The following is an 18618-nucleotide window of genomic DNA, read 5'->3' as shown; positions in this document are numbered from 1 at the left end:
TGTTAAGGCAGAGCCTTGCACTTCCCCATCACGAACCTAAACAAAGCCGGAGCTGTTGACAGACTGGAAGTGACATTACAGATGGCTCAAAACAACATCGTGACTGCTTCCCGGGCACAATGCGAGGGCAGGGACCAGGAGAAGACGAACCTGCCCAGAGTCTCCCTGACGTGGGAACAACAGCTGCTGCAAATTCCTGTACTCCAGACTGGGCCAGGGGTTGGTGGAGGCTCCAGTGGGAAATCTGCTCAGCTAAGGGGGTCGCTGTCATATGGCTGCTGCTGGAAACCAGCTCCCCGGGGCTGTTCTCCGTCAGCGGTTGCTGGAGTCAAACACAGAAAAGGAAATTCTGGATCCGGTTCTGGCCCCTTCTGAACCACCTACCGGGCCCACGCCGTGCAGGAGCCGCCTCTCCAGTGGCTGCAGGCGGCGCGCCCCTTGCTGATGCCGAGAGAGCCTCTGTAAACCGCCCCCACCCTGGGCATCGACCGTTTAAACGATGTTGCTGCATCTCTGATTCAGATCAGGTGCCACGTCAGCTCTGTCAGTTACCGTGTGGTATCAGGCGAGCTACCCAACCTCTCTGAGTTCAGTGTTTTCTTCTGCACCTCAGGAATAAAAGATGGTTGCCCTGCTGTCCAGCTGGGAGTCCTCTGTATGGACGGTGACGATGGGTGAAGAGGTAGCAAGAGGCACACATTCTGCTCACCTGACTCCAAGTCCCCGCACGTTACCCTCGGCACCGTCCAAGCTCTGGATTCACATTAACCCATTTAATCGTCTTACAGTTATGTTTTTACAGGTGGGGAAACTGAGGCACAGACAACGAGATGACCACAGGTGACCCAGCCTGTGTTCACCCACTGTGCCTGGGCGGCTGTGAAAGCTGCCTGTCGTCTTCATGATTTCAACCCCTCACTCCGCACGGTCCCTGAACCCGTGGCTTTTCGTTCCTCTGAGCATGTCACTCGACCCTGCCCGGCCATTCTGCTGCCCCCTCCTTACACGCCCAGGTCTCTCCTGCTCTACCCACACTGCACATCGCCACGAATGCCGCCACCTCTCCTAAGACGTGGCTCTGCCTGTCCCGCCTGCTCCATCCCCTCAGCAGCTCCTTGTTGCTGCCAGACTGGAACACAGACCCACCCCCGTGGTCCAGCTGGGCAGCCAGCACTAACAGTCACGGCACAAACGCACTGGGCCCCCCTGGCCTCCACATGGGCCACATCCCTCTGCCCCCATCACACCTGCCCACACTGGGGCTCTCCCCAGAACACCTTCACATCCAGGCTTTGCACATCCTTTCCTCCTCCAAGGTCATCAATTCAAGTCTAGAGTGAAGGTCAGCTTGCACAGCCAAGGCAGGGTGTGGACTAGGACAGAGTGCAACTCAATTCCCAATAGCCAAGCTATGGAAGCGACCTAGGCTTCAACAGGTGAATGGGAGAAGAAAATGTGGTACATGTACACAATGGAATATTACTCAGCCATAAAGAAGAATGAAATTATGGCATTTGCTGGTAAATGGATAGAACTGGAGATAATCATGTTAAATGAAATAAAGCCAATCCCAAAAAACCAAAGGCAGAATGTTCTTTCTGATATTTGGATGCTAATACACAAAAAGGGGGTGGAGGAAAAAATAGAAGTTCACTGGATTAGACAAAGGGGAATGAAGGGAAGGGAGGGAGGATGGGAATGGAGTAAAATGAACTTCCCTTTCCTGTGTTCACATATGAATACCCAACAGGGAAACTCCACCTGGTGTACAACCAGAGAGCGGAAGTCGTACTCCATGAAGGTAAGAGACGTCGAGATGCACTCCACTGCCAAGTAGAGTACCTGCCGAAGAACACGAGGAGGAAGTCTGTAACATCGGGGGTGAGGAAAGAGCAACACGGCAGTAAATACCTGGGCAAGGAGATTAGACTACTCAGGCCAAGGGCAGGCTGTGCGTCGGAGCTCAGCAGGTGTCCCCAAAGGACAGCTGGCAGGGGCTGAAGATGAAGAGAGGCAGAGAAGATGAAGGAGAGGGCGGGGAGACAGAGGAGGACGTGGGGGCGGAGAGACACAGAGACAGAGAGCAGACCCAGGGAGACGGAGAGAGAATGGGAGGCAGGCGACACACAGCTGCAGTGAGACAGCTCTCAAGCCAGTGTCCAACAGACCAAATATAATCCAGGGGCACTTTCTCCACTTCATACCATTTCAAAAAGGAGAATCACAGGAAATGGGGATCCTTGGCTTCTCTTTAAAATCAAACTGCTTGGGTCTCCCAGACTCTATACCCACCGCGGCAACCTTTGCCGAATCGGAAAAGCAGTTCTCTCCTGGCATGGGACATTCCATCTCCAGTTGGCCGCAATCCCCACCACTCCCTGTAGCCCCTCCACCCTGAAGTCGGGTTGCCATTTACCATGACTCTTGTATGATTTTTCTCCTATGAGAAGTAATCAAATGCAGACCGAGAGAGACACCTATCCCGGGGTCAGCAGAGGGAAGTGGGCTTAGTGAAGAAGTGAAGGTCAGCCCACGTCTCCAACATGCCAAGGCCCTCCTGACGCACTGGTCATGTACCTGCTGGCCTGTGGGCATCTGAGGCTGGGGCCCCAGGTTTAGAGCCTTCCTGGTCGCCACCCTCCTGCCAGGCCTCCCTCTGCCTGCCCCCTCCCAGCCCGCCCCCTAGGCTCGACGGCTTGGGTCTGCCCACAGGCTGCCCCGTGTCCAGAAAGCCTCCCACTACCCTCACTCCACAGTGGCTCCTCTGTGGACAGGGGACTGCTCACCAGCTAAGCAATCACAGGAACTCCTCCTAGGAGGAAGGACGGGCCAGGATGGCGCCAGTCCTCTGGCTCGGTCCCAACAGGCGCCTCCATGCTTGGACATAACAGCACACAGGTTTCCCGAAGCCCCGAGCTCCTATGAGCCCCTCTCGGGCACTGGCGAGGGTGGGGAGGCACCGGCAGCGGCCCCTCTCCCGTGTGTATGATGAAGGTCCACGTGCCGATCCACCGGTGGGGAGGGAAAGGGTTCCGGTATTTTTAAAAATAAAGTCTGCTTTTGCAAAGCACCAGTAAAGCACTTATAGTTTAGTTCAAAGCAAAAGAGACCAGCTGCAACCGACTGAGTCTCTGCAGGACAATGTCTGAGCTGGGCGCAGGGGCCACGCCTATGACCCCAGCTCGCAGAGACCGTGGCAGGGGAATGGCAAGTTCAAGCCAGCCGTGGCAACTTTGCGAGGCCCTATCCCCAAACTAAAGCTAAATAACCGGGGGTGGGGTGGTAAAGCACCCCTGGGTTCAATCCCAGTTCCTAAAACAATTAAAAGGAGGAGGACAATGGGGGAAGGAGTTGACAGTGCTGGGTCAGCCCAACGTGACAGCCGCAGACCCAGGAAGGAGGCTGAGGAAGTAAAGAAACCATCTGCGACAGGTGGTTGGGATGCTCTCCTGCAGCCACAGGTTGCCAAGCTGGAAGGAACCTCCCCACAGAGGCCCCTCCTACCTGGTGCCCTCCGAATGCCAAGCCCAGGACCCCTCGGCTGTGGCGCCGGGACATTGGGGTTGGCCTCCTCTCTGCCACAGGCACCTTCCTGGGCATTGCCCGACGTTTAGCGGCTGCCCCGACTCAATGCCAGTGGTAACCCCCGCCCACTGTGACAAGCCACACGTGTCCAGACACAGCCAAATGTCCCCGGACACAAACGTCTGGGTTGAGATCCCTGAGTGAGCTCAACTTCATCACGCTCTGGCTTTCTCAGAGAAGCAGGGGAGGGTCCCTGCCCTCAGCTTCCATGTCAGAAGGCAGGCTCTGGGACTTGTCCCCAACCCCAGTACCGGAAGGAGGATTCCTACAAGCCAAACCCAGAGCTGTGGGTGGGGAGCAGAACACTAAAATCCACCAAGGACAAGTACCACCACCTCCAGCTCTAAGCACCAAGGGCCAGAGGACATCACGGCAGGGGACCCGGACTTTCCAGGAGCCAATCAGGTCGTCACATCTGCCATAACCTGCTCCCTCCTGCCCCTCCCAAGCTCCGCCCATATGCCCTCCAGTGCAGGCCAGCAAGGGCCGCTCCCCAGGGGCCTTCCTTCCTTCCCACTCTGGGCTGGGAAGTGGAGACCCTGCTAAGGAGGCAGACTGGGACCACAGGTGAGCGCTCCATCCACCCAGGGCACAGGTTTGCTCCTCTGGTCCCCGCACCCCAGTCACAAGGAAGCTGCGGGGATCGCTGCCGCAGGGTCAGGTCACAGGAATCTGCAACAGCAGATCCATCTCTGCCACCGTGTGCTTAGGCCTCCCTCTCCCATCCAGACACGGCTCCCGCCACCTCCTAGCTTCAAGTTCTTCAAAACGTGGGCCAAGTCTCACCGCACACATGGCGTTCCGGACCGAGGGAAGAAAGAGGGCAGAAAAACAACCACACACACTCACACACAAATAAAACGGGTAAATAAGAGGCTACAGAACTTGAATGACCTCTAAACGTAACGTCTGATTTTTGAGTCTGCTCTCTGCTTGCAATTCATTCTCAGTACACAATTACGTCTTAAATAGATAATCCTCTACAGAATAGTTCTTATGTAAACAGCCAGTAATTTTGATGTATTAGAATTAAAAGAAATTTCCTAAGGCCAAATTCTGCCATGTTTTAAGAAATATGCCGTGGTTATCCCAGGAATAATTTTGCTTCAGGGAGCCAATTAAAGTTATCAGAACTGTAGGATCTTCTAGATGCTAAAGATGTGATATATTTCGCACACAGTTCTACGGGTTATTATTTGCAGGGATTTCATTTTACAGATTTTGAAAAAATATTCCCAACCAAGGAGAAGGGTTTTAGAAGATCACATAATTCTAAACTGCAAACAAAAAATCACAAGGCTGGGTCACCACAAAGGCTTATGGCCAAAGAACAAGCCTGCTTGCTCTGAACAGCAGACGGGCCGTCTAGAAGATGCTGCAGCTGTCTGTGCTTTGAGGTGGGACGTGCAGTGAGCATAGCCCTAATCAAGAGGTGGCTGTTTGTTTCAGTTGTTGCAAAATCACAGGGTGTCCCACCCGGGCTGGTGGTTGTGCCTTTGTACATATGGTAATTAACCCTGTAAGAACCCAACGTTCAGCTCATTCCCTAGGGAAGCAGGGACAGTTGATGACAGGTTCCAAGTTTCTCAATTCTTGGCCTGCAGTGTTAAGGGGACAGCCCAAGCAGGGGGCCCCGAGGGAGTGGGGGAGGCATGGAGAAGGGACCTGAGCAGAGGAACAGGTAAACAAACAGTTCCACATGTGAGATCTGTCAAAATATCTGCCAGTCTGATAACCAGGTGAAGGCTCTGACATGTCTCAGGTAGCCAAGCTCTCTACTTGCAAACAGGATCTGAGCAGGTCAACCTCTCTCATTTCATAATGAGGAAGAAGTTACTGTCACACAATGATACCTGTTATGTGGCTTCAAGAAGCAAGAGAGAAAGGGAAAAAAACACACACATTCATCGTTTTTCCTGCTAAAATACCACCATGTCAAGGGGTGTGACGTAGGCCACTCAGTCGAGCCACAGAATGATAATAGTGCAGGGGCGAGGGGGGCAGGGTGCAGAGGAGGGTGTCCCAGACTTATGACCACAAATGCTGACGTTTCCAAATTTTGAAAAACAGGTTGGATTTCATTTCCCCCCTCTAGTCTGACGCGGGGTCCAGGCGCGACTACTGCAGGCACCGCAGACCACGGTGCGCCCCGCGAGCAGAGGCGGCTGCAGGTGAGCGAGCCCAGCAGTGTCCTGCACACCTGGGCAGGTGCCAGCTGGACTGGCCTGGGCCGTGGGCTGCTGATCCCTGCTCTCCTGGCTGGGTGCTACAGAGAGCGCCACAGCTTCGGAGGTGGAGGTTTGGGGGACCTCTTCCGGGTGACAGCAGGGAAGCCTCACATCAATGGTCCACGGTGAATTCTCAGGGTCTCGTGGTGCTGGCGTCCATTTGAATGTGGGATGAACTTCCTCTACCAAAGGCGGGGCTCGGTCACCCTCCACAGGGCCAGCTCTGGGCCTGTCCCGGGCAGAAGTGATGGCCCCGGACACTGGCCGCCTACAACCACCGCCCCGTGACCACCTTCCGTGGGGTGGCTAAATGCCACCTTCCTGACCCCCCCCCATCAACACACACACACACACACACCTGCCTGCACTGCACCCAGGCGACACAGTCACCGTCCCTCAGTCACACTAGGCCCGGAAGCTGGCACCCCATCACTCTAAACCCATCAGTGAGGAGACTGTGGGAATCCGTTCCAGTGATGCTGGGATCCCAAAAGCTTGGTCCCCCATTCCTCTGCAGCCTGCAGGGCTCCGCTCCACACCCCACCGCCTCTGGAGCCTGTGGGTGGCTGATCTCTCCTGTTTCCTGCATTCCGGATCTGCAGCCTCTGGTGTCTCACCCGACGCGCTGAATCTTCCACCAGTCAAGCTCCTAGAAGGCAGTCGGCCTGCCGCTCTCCAGAGGGAGACCCCAATACCACGTTAGAAAGAAAACCCTAACGGGGCACCCCAGAACATAAAAGCAACAGGGCTTCTTTTCCAGTCCTCGAGATTCCACCTTCCTTTCTCTTCCTCAAATCCACGGTACCTTCAGGCTAATATGACAAAGTTGCTGGAAGCGACCCGAGAAAACAACACTGTTTCTCAGCCTCCATCACAGCTCAGGCAGGTCTGAGATGAGCAGGGCACGGGAAGCTGCTTCCCTCCAGCTCCTTCCTGCCTAATCCCCAGGAAAGGGCTTCTGTCTCCAGCAGGGCGACCCAAAGCAGCACCAGCCTGCAGCCCGCCAGCCCCAAGAGGTCACCCGAGAACCGGGAATCCACTGCATGGGCTGCGAGTGAGTATTTCATGCATTTGAGGGTTTGGGGTTTTTTCAAAGCACCACATTTCTCTAAAACTAAATTTCTCTAAATGTGGATGCTTTCTAGACAAGTTGGCCTTTTCTGTCTGTCTTGGCTACCATTCGGCACCCATGTTTATTACAACATAATTGTTAGTTGCACGTGTAAATCATTTGTTTTCCAAAGATCTTGAGTAATGCAAATCATTCTCAGTATGATTCTTCCCAATGTACCTTAAAACAATGTGCTCATGTAACTGCTAATGAATACCAACTAGGAAGTTTAAATGCTAAAAAATAAAGTCCCAATTATGAAATGGACACTCAGGTGACCTCCAGCCTCAGCATTCCTTCTCTGTTCAACCCGGCCCTTGCGCAGCTCGCCAGCAGATTCCAGCTCTTGGGGGCTTCTTCGTCTCCCTCTGAGACCCGAGTGGAAAAGCCCAGAGCCACCAACTTTCACGTGGATGAGCCCAGAACTCTGGTCAGCCCAGAGCCTGACCTTCAGCCTAAAGCTCCCCGCCCCTCACAGCTAGAGGCCTCCTCAAGGGGGCGCCAAGAATGGAAAAGGCTTTGCCCCTGGAGCCAAGTGAGCCAGGGTTTTTACAGCTTTTCTAACTGTAGTGAGGCAGTTTAAATAACAAGGGTCAGGATTAGCCCTTTATAGAATCAGGTGGAAAAAAATCCACGGAGGCAGTGAAATGAGAAAGGTAGCGAGGACTCCTTCCCGTGCAATAGCTGCATCCCCGTCTCGCTAAGCACACACAGTCATGATCATATTGCTTTCCACCGACTCGTATACACATTTCCTCCCCGATACACACACCCGTGCTCACAGATGAAAACCGATTTTAATATAGAAACCCCGGTATCTATAATTCATGCTCTTTAGCCTTTACATATTTATTCTGCATTTTAATTAAGGCCAAAATCTGAATACTTTAGATGGATGGTTTCTTTTTTCTTCCCTGCATAGCTTATAGGTAAATTACCTGGCAGAAGACCAAATGTTAAGCAAACACAATAGAGCCCAGGACTGGAGGGAGCTATTATTGGACAACTAGCCTGGGAGAGCTCAGAAAGCTCTCTGCTTTCCAAGTCACCATCTTGGGATGGACAGGACGTGCACCCTCTGCAGTGGTCAAAGAGTGAGAAGATAAAAACTGCAGGGGGGGGGGGTACCAGCAAGGAACACTGCACCAGAAACCAGGGGCGCTGTGCCCAGTGCTTCAGAGAAGAAAGGGCATGGGTGGGTGAGGGAGACCACAGAAAGGAAGACCCTGAGTTGTGCCGGATTCATCCTCTGTCCCTAAGGGGTAGAAATGACATGGGACTGATCCAGCTGATACCAGGAGCAGATCTAAAATTAGAAATGCCAGAGCTCTCACTTGAGTTTGGGTGGAAGGACAAGATTTTTCCATGGATGTTGAATGTTTTGAAACTCTAGAGGCTTCTCCATGAATAATGGATCAAGGAAGGTGATCTTTAAACTGTTAAACTCCACCCCCAAAGCCTTGTCCCAGTGGGCACCAACGCATTCTTTGTTTAGTTGCTAAAGCAGAGTTTAGGAAACTGTGGCCCACGGCCCAAATCAGAACCAAAGACTGCTTTTGTAAATAAAGTTTTATTGGAACACAGCCACATTCACCAGTCGCCTATTGTCTGTGACTGACTTCATGCTGAGGGGGTCAGGAGGAGCCCTGGAGGCACAGGCTCATGGACCTGCAGAGCCTCAAGTACTTATTCTTTGGCTCTTTATGGAAAAGCTTTGCCAACCCTACTCTTGGGAAAGGCTCTCCCACACCCACCTTCGAGTTTCTTCCTTCAAGGAAAGAATTTAAACATTTGGAATTTCCAAATTCTCTCCATCATGCTGTTTCTTCTAGTCTCTACAGAAGCAATGAAAACGCTGTGGAAAACTCTCGCCATGCATTTTCTCTGGAGCTAGGACAGCCTGAGCTGGTCTCCAGGCTTCACCTGCAGGTCAGCCACCAGCAAGGCCGGCACGCTGAGAGCACAACGGGGGCTACCGTGTGAGGGGTCCTGGGCCAGTACTTTGTCTCCATTATCTCATAGGGCCTGCTACAATACCTGTTTTGCACTTTGGAAGACCCTGTCTGATTCCAAATCCGTCACTGCTGCCTTTAACAGCTGACACTCACTTACTCAGCCAGGCTCCATTCTGTCACCCCTCAACACAGACCCAGCATGAGAAAGGTAATCCTGCCACACCCATTTCCCAGATCAGGAAACTGAGGCTTAAGAAGGCAAAATGACTTGGCCCAGGTCACCCAGCTGGTGTGAGGTGGTGCTGGGGAGCTGGCTCCAGAGCCCACTGCGGTACTCACTCACTGGCATCTCTCTGGGCTCAGCTCTTCATGGGCTCCACGAGCCCAGGTGGATAGAGTATCTTTGAACATGTAACAGAAACCATGATTTGCTAAGCAGACAGTCCTTGCAGGCAACAGAAGAGACGTTAAGGTTTCCCCCACCTCAGAAGCGCCACCCAGGGCCCACCGTGAGGTCAAAACACTGCCTCTGGCCCTGTCGCGATGCTCCTTTAATTCACCACACAATCTCCAGGGAAGGACTGCCAGAGACGCACACGAAAGTGCTCCCACACCTCCGTGTAAAACGCACACTCAAAACACACGTGTGTGCGCACGCATACGAACTGGGAAAGCAGGAAGATGGTGTAGATGTCACAGTTGTATTAATGCTGCTGGTTGATGCCAACAAGGGACGGTCCCTTGTGGTTGTCCCCACACCTTCTGCCGACTGAGGAGAGCACCCTGACCTTTGCAGGAGTCACCCTGAGCATGGAGGGATCGTTGGTGGGATGCATCTCAAACGTGCCCTGCCCTCGCGGGGCCAGCAGCAGCCCCTGCCCAAGCCAGCCTGGCCGAGCCGGCGGGAAAACCTCCAGAGCAAGTCTTCCCGGGACTCCCTGCCCTGCAAGCCCCTGCAGTGGCCACGCTCCCGCCACCCCGCAGTGGCTCCGGTCCTCCACCCTGAGAGTCATCTGATGACCTCCCACGAGCTTCTCTCTGCAAGTTAACAGAACCAGGTCCTCACCCCGAGGCCAGCCGCCCTGATCTCCACAAGCCCAGAGCGCTGTTCCTGGGGAAGGGCCTTCATGTGGTGTCATTACGGTCTCACTTCGGGCCTCCCCACTGAGAATATTATTAAATCAATTTTGTTTCCTCTTTTATCTTTTAAGATAAATCAAGATAGCCATTTAAAAATGTCTAAAAGACTAAGTATGAGTGGATATGGACTGACCTACAAAGTAAAATTAAAATCCACACTTCATTAACACTTGTCTTAAAGGGCAGTGTTCTTAAGTGCACCTATTTTTATTTGTCATGCAGATCCTATCAAGGAATGTGTGGACTTTGCTGCCAGCACTGGCCACCTAGAACTCTGATACGCAGGCGTTCTCTGAACCCAGCTGGGTCTTGACCTCAATTTATTGTCCAAACAGGTGCAAATTTGCTGCAGGGCCTTATCATCTACTCCATATTTTACTCTCCTGAGTTATCTCATTAAATGCTTTTATAAACACGATCCACAATGTCTACAAGAATTGCTTTAATCTCTTACTTTCATAAATATCACAAGAAAGGAAATAGAGTGACCTGGCATGCCTTGTTCAAGGGAGCCCCTGGGAGTTCTGCGAACCCCTGCTTTCTGTCAACTCCCTATTAACATCTGTCCCACAGCTGAGGCCCGCCCTGCAGTGGTCTCCACAATGCTGGAGTAAGAGACGCTCCACCAAGGGCCATGGTCAGCTCCCCTGCAGTCAGCAGCTGCCCTCCCACCAGCCCCTGCCCTGGGACCTGGCACTTGCCCCTTCCTCTGCCCGCACGCTCCTCCCAGCCCCAGGACTGGCTCCCGCTTGCACTCAGGTCTCAGCTGAAAAGTCACCATTCCAAAAATGCTTTTATAGACCCCTGACCTCAAGCATCCCGCCCCAACTTGCTCCCTCATACCAGCCCAGCGATCCCCCCACGCCACGTGGGGTGCGTTATTTATGTGCTGCTTCCTTGTCTGTTGCCCCATCTACTCTGTAAGATTCATGACAGCAGGGATTTCAGCACTGAGCCGCGTACATGTGCAGGACAGAGGGCAGAGGCGAAGTGGCAGAACACGAGGGGAAGGGAAGGAAGGGAGGAACGAGCTCGTGAGCACCCACGCCCTTGAGCTGCTGCTCATTGCTGTAACTCATTTGCACAAGCGAAGACCCCTTTGCCTCTTCCTGAGTCTTCGGACCATAACAGGAACAGGGATTCATCAAAGGCAGGCTGGGTCTTTGGGAACCAGATGCAAAAAAAAAAAAAAAAAGAACATAAAATCAACAACATAACATCAAGTAAGCAACAGAATGGAATTGCATATTTATTTAAAGGAGAAAAAGATCACTAAGTGCTCGGAAACTCACATCCCTTTCTTCTTGGTTGTCTCTAGGTAATTTGCCAAAAACGTTCAAGTAGAAATGCTTTCCTCTGCTACCCACCTGGAGCGCCCTGCGACTCCTAGCAACCCAGAGCACAGGGTTCCAGGCACGTGAGGGGCTTGGACGTGGCTGCGACATTCACTCCAGGAAGCACAGGTCTCTGTGCAGCCAGTTCCTAAAGCCCCACGCCTTTGCTGTGCTCCCACTGAGCCCTCAGGCTACCAGCTCACAAGTCCCTGCTGGGAACAGACCCTGTTTCACAGATGAGGAAACTGCTACAGGCTTTGCAGTGGTTCTCAACAGTGTTTGTGGAGCTTATTTGGAAGCGTGCTGTGTCTGAGATGCATTCCACCTTCTTAGGAAAATGTGGGCTCATCCGGTGAAGTCCAAGGATGTCACCATCTCCCCATCTGTCACACTTTGATTCCGTCTTAACAATATTCTTTATTAATTACTTATTTTCCAAGCTACAGCTCATCTTTTTAATTTCCTGACCATGCCTCTAACATCTTGATGTTTGCTTTCATTATTCCTATGTTTGCAGTAGATCTAAATTCAGTTCCCTTCCAAGTTTCATTAACACCCTTCTTTGTTCCCTCTTGCAAATCACAAGGCGGTGCTTTTGGTGGTTATAAAGTTTGCTCACTACAATAGTGAACCCTGGGTATGAGTGAAGGGCAGATGATGTGTAAGGTACCATTTCTCCCCAGACAAGCAGCCTGGAAAACGCTGAAAACTCTTTGGCTTGATGAGGCTGGGGTGGGTGGTGGGGTATTGTTGCTCATGGGATGCAAATTGATACAACTTTTCCATATACATTTGACAATTCCAAATGCATTAACCCTTGAGTAACTATAAACTCAGTGGTAAACTCTACTCCTAGGAATTTTGATATATGTATAAATTTACATACATATTCACACATGTGCAAAAAAATAAATGCCTAAGGTTATTTACCACAGTGTCATTTCTCATAATAGCAAGCTACAGATAGTCTGTGCGCCTCTACAGGGGCCTGGTTAAACTAATCATGGCCTAGCCACATAATGGAGTATTATGAAGCTGAAAAAAGGAATAAATAAGCACTTTATATTCAAATATGGAAGGAAATATAAGATATATATTGAAAGTGGAAGCAAGTGCAGATCAACAGTGAGATGACTTTTATTTTAAAAGGGGAAAATGCATTTTCATATTTACAAATAAAAGCATCGCAGGAAGGATAGACCAGAAACCAGCAGCGGCACAGCCTGCTTTCCGATGGTGTGGACTTTCCACTGCTCATCCTTAAAATAAAGTGGGCAGACTCGACACTGAGCCCTTCAACACTCTCGTCCCCAAAGAACAGCCTCGCCGACGGCTGGTCATCACTGATGCCGCACCCCAAGGTCTTAAATTTCTTTCCATCGGGCCCAAGTTTATTCAAGCTAAGAAGGGGGTCCTGCTGGGTAGAGCGTGGTGAATTCAACATCCTCAACCAAGAATTTATTAAGAGGATGACCTGAAATTTCCAGCCAATAACAAGTCTTTTCTGCCCAGATTCCTGACTTTCTTCTCCTTTGGCAACATTCGTCTTTTGGTTTTGTTTTGTTTTGTTTTTTTTTGCGGTACTGGGGATCGAACTCAGGGCCTTGTGCTTGCGAGGCAAGCACTCTACCAGCTGAGCTATCTCCCCAGCCCTCGTCTTTTGATTTTAAAAACTGTCCCTCCCTCATCTCTGGGACAGCTCTAACACAGGCCACCTCCTCACACAGTGGACATGTGACTCAGGCTGGTCAGTAAGCATCCTCTGACCTCATGCAGAGTGACTGGCCCAGGGTCAGGCACATGACCCAAGAAGGGCTAATCAGAGCCCTTACAACAGGGGAGTGAAGGGAGGCCCCATTCCCAGTGAGAGTGGCTTTGAGAAGCCGGAAGCTGACAGAACCTGAACCTGCTCTTATGCAAGGTAGATTTGGGAAGGTAAAGACGATTGAGGGTGAAGACACCACGGACATGTGGACCCAATAACCTCCCTGTGTTGCTGGGGCCAAGCTGAGTTTGTTTCTATCACTTTCAGCCCAAAGAATCCTGACTCAAGTGCTCCTGAGCAGTTAGCAGCAGCACTGACTGGTTTGGCCAGGAAGAAGGGCTCCCTCCCATGAGCTTATCAGCTCCCTGGGTCCTCCTGACCCAAGGCTGACCAAGTCTACCATTTCTACAGTCTCACTCTCACTAGTTTCATACTCTCCCCTCCTGAGTTAATGTCACAAGGCAATCGATATCTTAAAGGCACTGTTCTGAGAATAATAAGTGTCAAAAGAAACAAATCCCTTTTGTGTCAAGTCCAGAGATAGGACGTATGCAAGTCACAATTTTTCAGTTTCAAGTGGCAAAAGCCTTGTTCAAACTACCTTGAGCATAAAAGGAGGTTGTTGCTCAAATAATTTATGAGAATCCAGGGCTTCTAATGATGTCACCAGTAAGTGGACATCTCTTCGGCTTCTCTTCTCTCTCTCTCTCTCTCTCTCTGTTCTTTGTCCTCTTTGCCTTATTCTCGAGCAGCATCTGTCAATGCAGTGACTCTCGGGACCACAAGCCTGCATCCTGCCAAGGAGACAGCCCTGGGGTCAGAGAGCTCCTCTTTGCTGAGACTGAAGTCACATCATGATCTAGCTACTGGGTGACTTGACCTCCCCTGAACCAGTCCCTGCAACCAGGGGATGCGGAGCTATCATGGGTCAGTCCCGAGTCACAGGTGCTCCCAGGGAGTCAGCCAGGCAAGCCCACCCAGAACTGCAGACTGAGAGTGTGTCTCTGGGAAACAGCAAGCTGTGTGTAATGGCGTGCTGGATCCTCACCCCAGCCCTGGAACAAGACAGCACATCGGCACAGATGTGCAATCCTACCGCGAAGGCAGCAGGCCGTGTGGTTGGGGTCACAGTGCCTGCAGCCAGTGGTCAGGCTCCTGGCCCAACTCTGCAGCTGACACTGAACAGCTGTGCTTTGGTTTCCTTGTTGTGGAGATCAAATGGGGATTAAGTAGAGGGTTTTAAATCATGCCTGGGACATTCTGAGCACCTGATAAATGTCGGCTATTGTTTTTGAGAATCAAGCTGCCATCTGTAGAAACTGAGATCCAAGAAGGGAATCTGATCCTTCCAGAACATATGGTGCATCTGTGGCAAATGCAGGACAAAAGGGCCACTTACCCAGTGCTTCCGTCACTGCCTCATTGACCCTTGTGAAGATTTCCGTCCACTCTGAATTCATCAGCCTCAACTGTTGGGACAGACCCTGAGAAGCCAGCACTTGCAGATTCTACAAATGTCCCATCCAGCATGACATGCCAGACCCCAGTGGGCGTGACCTCTGTGCGGTAGGAGTGCCCTCTCTCCTCAGGCTGCGCTGCGAGCCTGTCTCCTCCACGCTGCAGAAGGGCCAGAAGCCCACAGCTTAGGGGCCCCCACGCCACCTGGCTTTCTAGCCGTCTCCTCCTCTCTTTCTCCCTGGAAACCCATCAGCCCCACGATATTTATTGCCTGCTCCTTCCATTTATGAGTGAGTGACAGAAGCAGAGAAGCCCTGTGCTCCTCGCAGGCAGCAGGAGAGGCAGAGAGAAAAGGCTGCGGCCATGTTTACTTCACTTAGTGCTGTTTTCCGCTGCCTCCCGATCGGCGCTCAACAGCAATCCAATAGCATATTATTAACCAAAGAGCTTTTCCAGATAAACACGAAACAGCTGCTATAATGACATGGGGCTAGGTAGACAGGCAGAGATAAATGCTAATTTTAAAATTAAATTGCCATTTCCCTGCACACCTGAGGGGACGGGAAGAGATAGCGGGAAGGAGCACCAGGACACTGTGGCTGAGGCCTCCTCCGTGGGGCTCCGGGTCCCTTCCACCACTCACAGCGAGGGCAGAGAAAGGACGCTGTGCTCGGGCTCAGAACGGGCATCTGCTGGGCTGACCGGCCAGACGCGCGCACTTCATCCAATGCCACAGAGATGCTGTCGTCTTCGGCTCCTCCACTTTACGGAGGACGAAACTGAAGTTGAGGGAAGTCAGGACTCTGGGACCGAGTCACACCAGGTACAAGGCCAGGACCTGAACTCTGGCACTCTGGCTCCCGGGCCGTCGCGGAGACACAACTTTTGTCAGATGTGACGGCCTCTTCCGTGTCAACCAGCTACTCATCCAAGAGATATTTTACAAGTGCCGGATGTCAGTCACTGAGACTCGGGAACCGTGAAACCCCTAGAACCTTCTGTTGCCTCCTCGCAAGAACCACCCATAAGCGTCCTCCCAGAGGGACATTGGGACTCTTCTGAAGGAAGGACAGATAGGGGTCCAGCATTGCCTTTTCTGGTAGCTAAGACCCAAACTCGGAGATCATTTTGCTCAGCAGTTGAAGTCACTGAGACCTCGGTGTGAATCCCAGGCCCACCTCTTGTGTGACTGGTGCCACCCGGGGAAACTGCCACAGCCTGTCTAAGCGTTTTTCCTCTTAGTGCAAAATGGAGAAAATAATCGTGTCTGCCACTTGGGGTTCTTGCAGGGATTAAGCAGTGATCTTTATCATTCAGCTGAAGTTCAAGTTTGCCTGCCGGAATGAGACTGTAGACTGCCACCCTGCTGCTCCAAACTGTCAGACAGGTTTTCCATCACCCCAGTCTTCCTGCCCTCAAGAATCCCTGTGGCCACCCACCGAAATTTTCTCATTGCAGCCCATGCCCTCTGGTCGAACCTAAAACCATCTGTACCCACCTCTCCAAAAGGACGGTTTTGATGAAGCATGCTGGAGCTGTGTGCACAGCGCTGGCCTGGAATGAATATCAGTTGATGCCGTGACCATCATGAAATTCAACTGATTTGTCACTATTAGGAGCGTGAATAAGCAAGTGATTAATAGAAGTACATGACAGAGCAAACTTTCCCCTTACTAAAATCTCCTCACTCTGATGGGCTGAGACCCCTGTGGTCAAGTCACTTCTGACTGTCCTAATTCTCCACTAAGTACAGTTCTTAGTGCAAATCCTGCCTACAGCAATTATGCCCAACATTGGTAGCACCAAGCTAAGCACCTCATAGATGGGAGGCCTGGGAGCCCTTAGAACATCACACAAGGTAGTCATGGCAGTCACCCCCACTTCACATGTGAGGATACTGAGGCACAGAAGGGGCCAGTCGTTCAAGCCATAGTCTTGGACTTTCAAGTAAACTCTGCTGGCTGCCCACAACTTTACTTAGTAAAAAGTGAAACTCAATCTAAGAATCCCTGAGGTTGGACCAAAAGCCCTCCAGTACTATCCTGTGCCCACTGGGCTTCTAGAACCTGCCATCCTCCCACCCTGGGGCTGTGGCTCAAGCTGTCTCCCCCACGATCATTATCAGAGCCTGCCCCTCTGGCTGCCCAAAGTCAATACTTATTCTACGATTGTTCTACTAATCTCTTTAACTTGCAAAACACAAAACCTAACCCAGTAGAGGCTGGGAGAAAACAAGGTGTCCTAATTATGCCTGCACATCTAAGTGGAAGGTCCAGGAAGCAAGGCTCATTCAAGCAGAGAAGGATCCAGACCCACAGATGGCTCTTGTGACTTCTACCCCTTAACCCTGCTTTCCAGGTGTTGGCTTCCCAGGTAGGACTGCCCTTCCCCACAGCAAGCTGGCCGCAGTAGGTCAAGGCCATGTTCTGGTGGCTCAGCCCTGCCGACACTGAGCTTCTCGCTCTCCAATTCTAGCAGAGATCTCAGCTGGTCCATTGGAAACCCACATGCAAATCTCTGAACCCATCAGATCCTGGGACCAGGAAGTAGTCATGGATTGGACAGATCTGGGTCACATGAGCAGTCAGGATGGAGAAGCCCCTCCCGGAGGGCCTAGAAGGAGCAGGGGCAGGGCAGGGAGGGAGCCTCCCAGAAGGAAAGGCCAGCACCAAAAGCAGCCCCCTGGGGCCAAGTGAGCGCCCCAGAGCCGCACTCTTCACCCTGCCAATCATAGGGCACAGGGTGTGGGAGCCTCTCTCCTCTGTCCACTTCTCCTGATCTTGCTCTGTACTTGAGAAGCAGCCCGAGACAGTGCCGGGTGTTTCCTAACTCCAAGGATGGCTTAAGGGAGGCAGGAGGGGAAGAGACAGACAACAGAAATGACTTCATTCTTTCCCCAAAGTTCTGCAGCAGCCTTGGAGGTCTCGGGTTTATGGCTACACATTAAAGAATCTTTTCGTGAGGGCTGTTTTATGAGAGAAAGTCGTTCAAGCAAGGAGGCACTTGGCTGCTCTTTCTAAATGAAAATTTTCAATTAGTCTGAAGAAGTTAATTACACCGTCCTGTATTAACTGCACTTGTGATTCTGCAGATCCTCTATTAATTGATCAGCCGTATGCCCCCAAACCAAGAATCAGCCAAACAGGTAGGAAAAGACCAAGAGAGAGGAAGCAGGAGGGAGAAGACACACAGAAGTGCCGTATGGTGAGGAGGGTCAGCTGGGTGCAGAAGACAAGCGCAGGAGAGCTGCCGAAGATGGTGGGTGGCGAGAGATGGGGACCATCCCATGGACCCAGGGACCAATACACTCGCAGGCTGCTTGCCACGTGCCGCCTCCTCTCACAGTGAAAGCGATTCTGAGGAGCCCGGTCCAGACAATTAAAAAAGAGCCACTGAATCCCTAGTCCCTGCCCCCGGGGCTTTTGGAGGAAGATGCTCCAAAGAGTGGCTGTCTGTGTTGTAGAGCAGTCTATCGGTAGAAACCAGGAAACCCTGGCCCCAGCTGTAAAAGAAGGGACCGCTCTGTCCTCCGAAGCTCACGGTACAGGCATCCCTCTGGCCTGGGTGGGATCCGCCTGGCTGACTGCAGGACCCTGAGCAGGCTGCTACACCTCTGGAGTCTCAATTTCCTTGTCTATTAAATGAGAAAATGAGCCTATCTACATCTTCGGAGTCTTAATGAAAATTAAATGAGATAATGCACTGGTTCCAGGAGATGGTAAGATTCCAGGAAGTATGACTGCATGAGTCAGCTGCCAGTGTGGCAGAACAGCCACTCCCAAGCACAGGGACAACTAACAATGAGCACTTACCTCTCTCACACATACGCGAGGCAGCTGGAGCTCTGCTGGCTGGGCTCAGGATGCAGGGCACAGGTCTCTCGCCCTCCTTGGACGAGGAGCTCCTGGGGCACGTTGTGCCTGTGGGAAAGGTGGCAGCTAAGAGGACAACTCTGGCCTTGGAAGCACACATCTGCTAACTTCCCGTTGGTCAAATCAGGTCACATGCCAAAGACAAAGAGGAGGCAGGGAAAGAGACCACC

At 51.8% G+C, this 18618-nt stretch overlaps 1 long non-coding RNA gene across 1 annotated transcript; it reads right to left on the bottom strand.

Moving 5' to 3' along the window:
- Window positions 1–9060: 9060 nt before the first annotated feature.
- On the bottom strand, window positions 9061–18518 carry LOC124977707 (uncharacterized). The gene is made up of 3 exons (XR_007107243.1): window positions 18389–18518; window positions 16075–16185; window positions 9061–11180 (listed from the first exon to the last, which is right to left on the bottom strand). It is a non-coding gene; the product is annotated as an uncharacterized LOC124977707 (long non-coding RNA).
- Between the last annotated feature and the right edge of the window lie 100 nt (window positions 18519–18618).

This window comes from Sciurus carolinensis, chromosome 2 (genome assembly GCF_902686445.1).
Source record: "Sciurus carolinensis chromosome 2, mSciCar1.2, whole genome shotgun sequence".
NCBI lineage: Eukaryota > Metazoa > Chordata > Mammalia > Rodentia > Sciuridae > Sciurus > Sciurus carolinensis.
The sequence above is the reverse complement of the archived record's forward strand: the minus strand, read 5'-3'. Positions and strand labels throughout refer to the sequence as shown.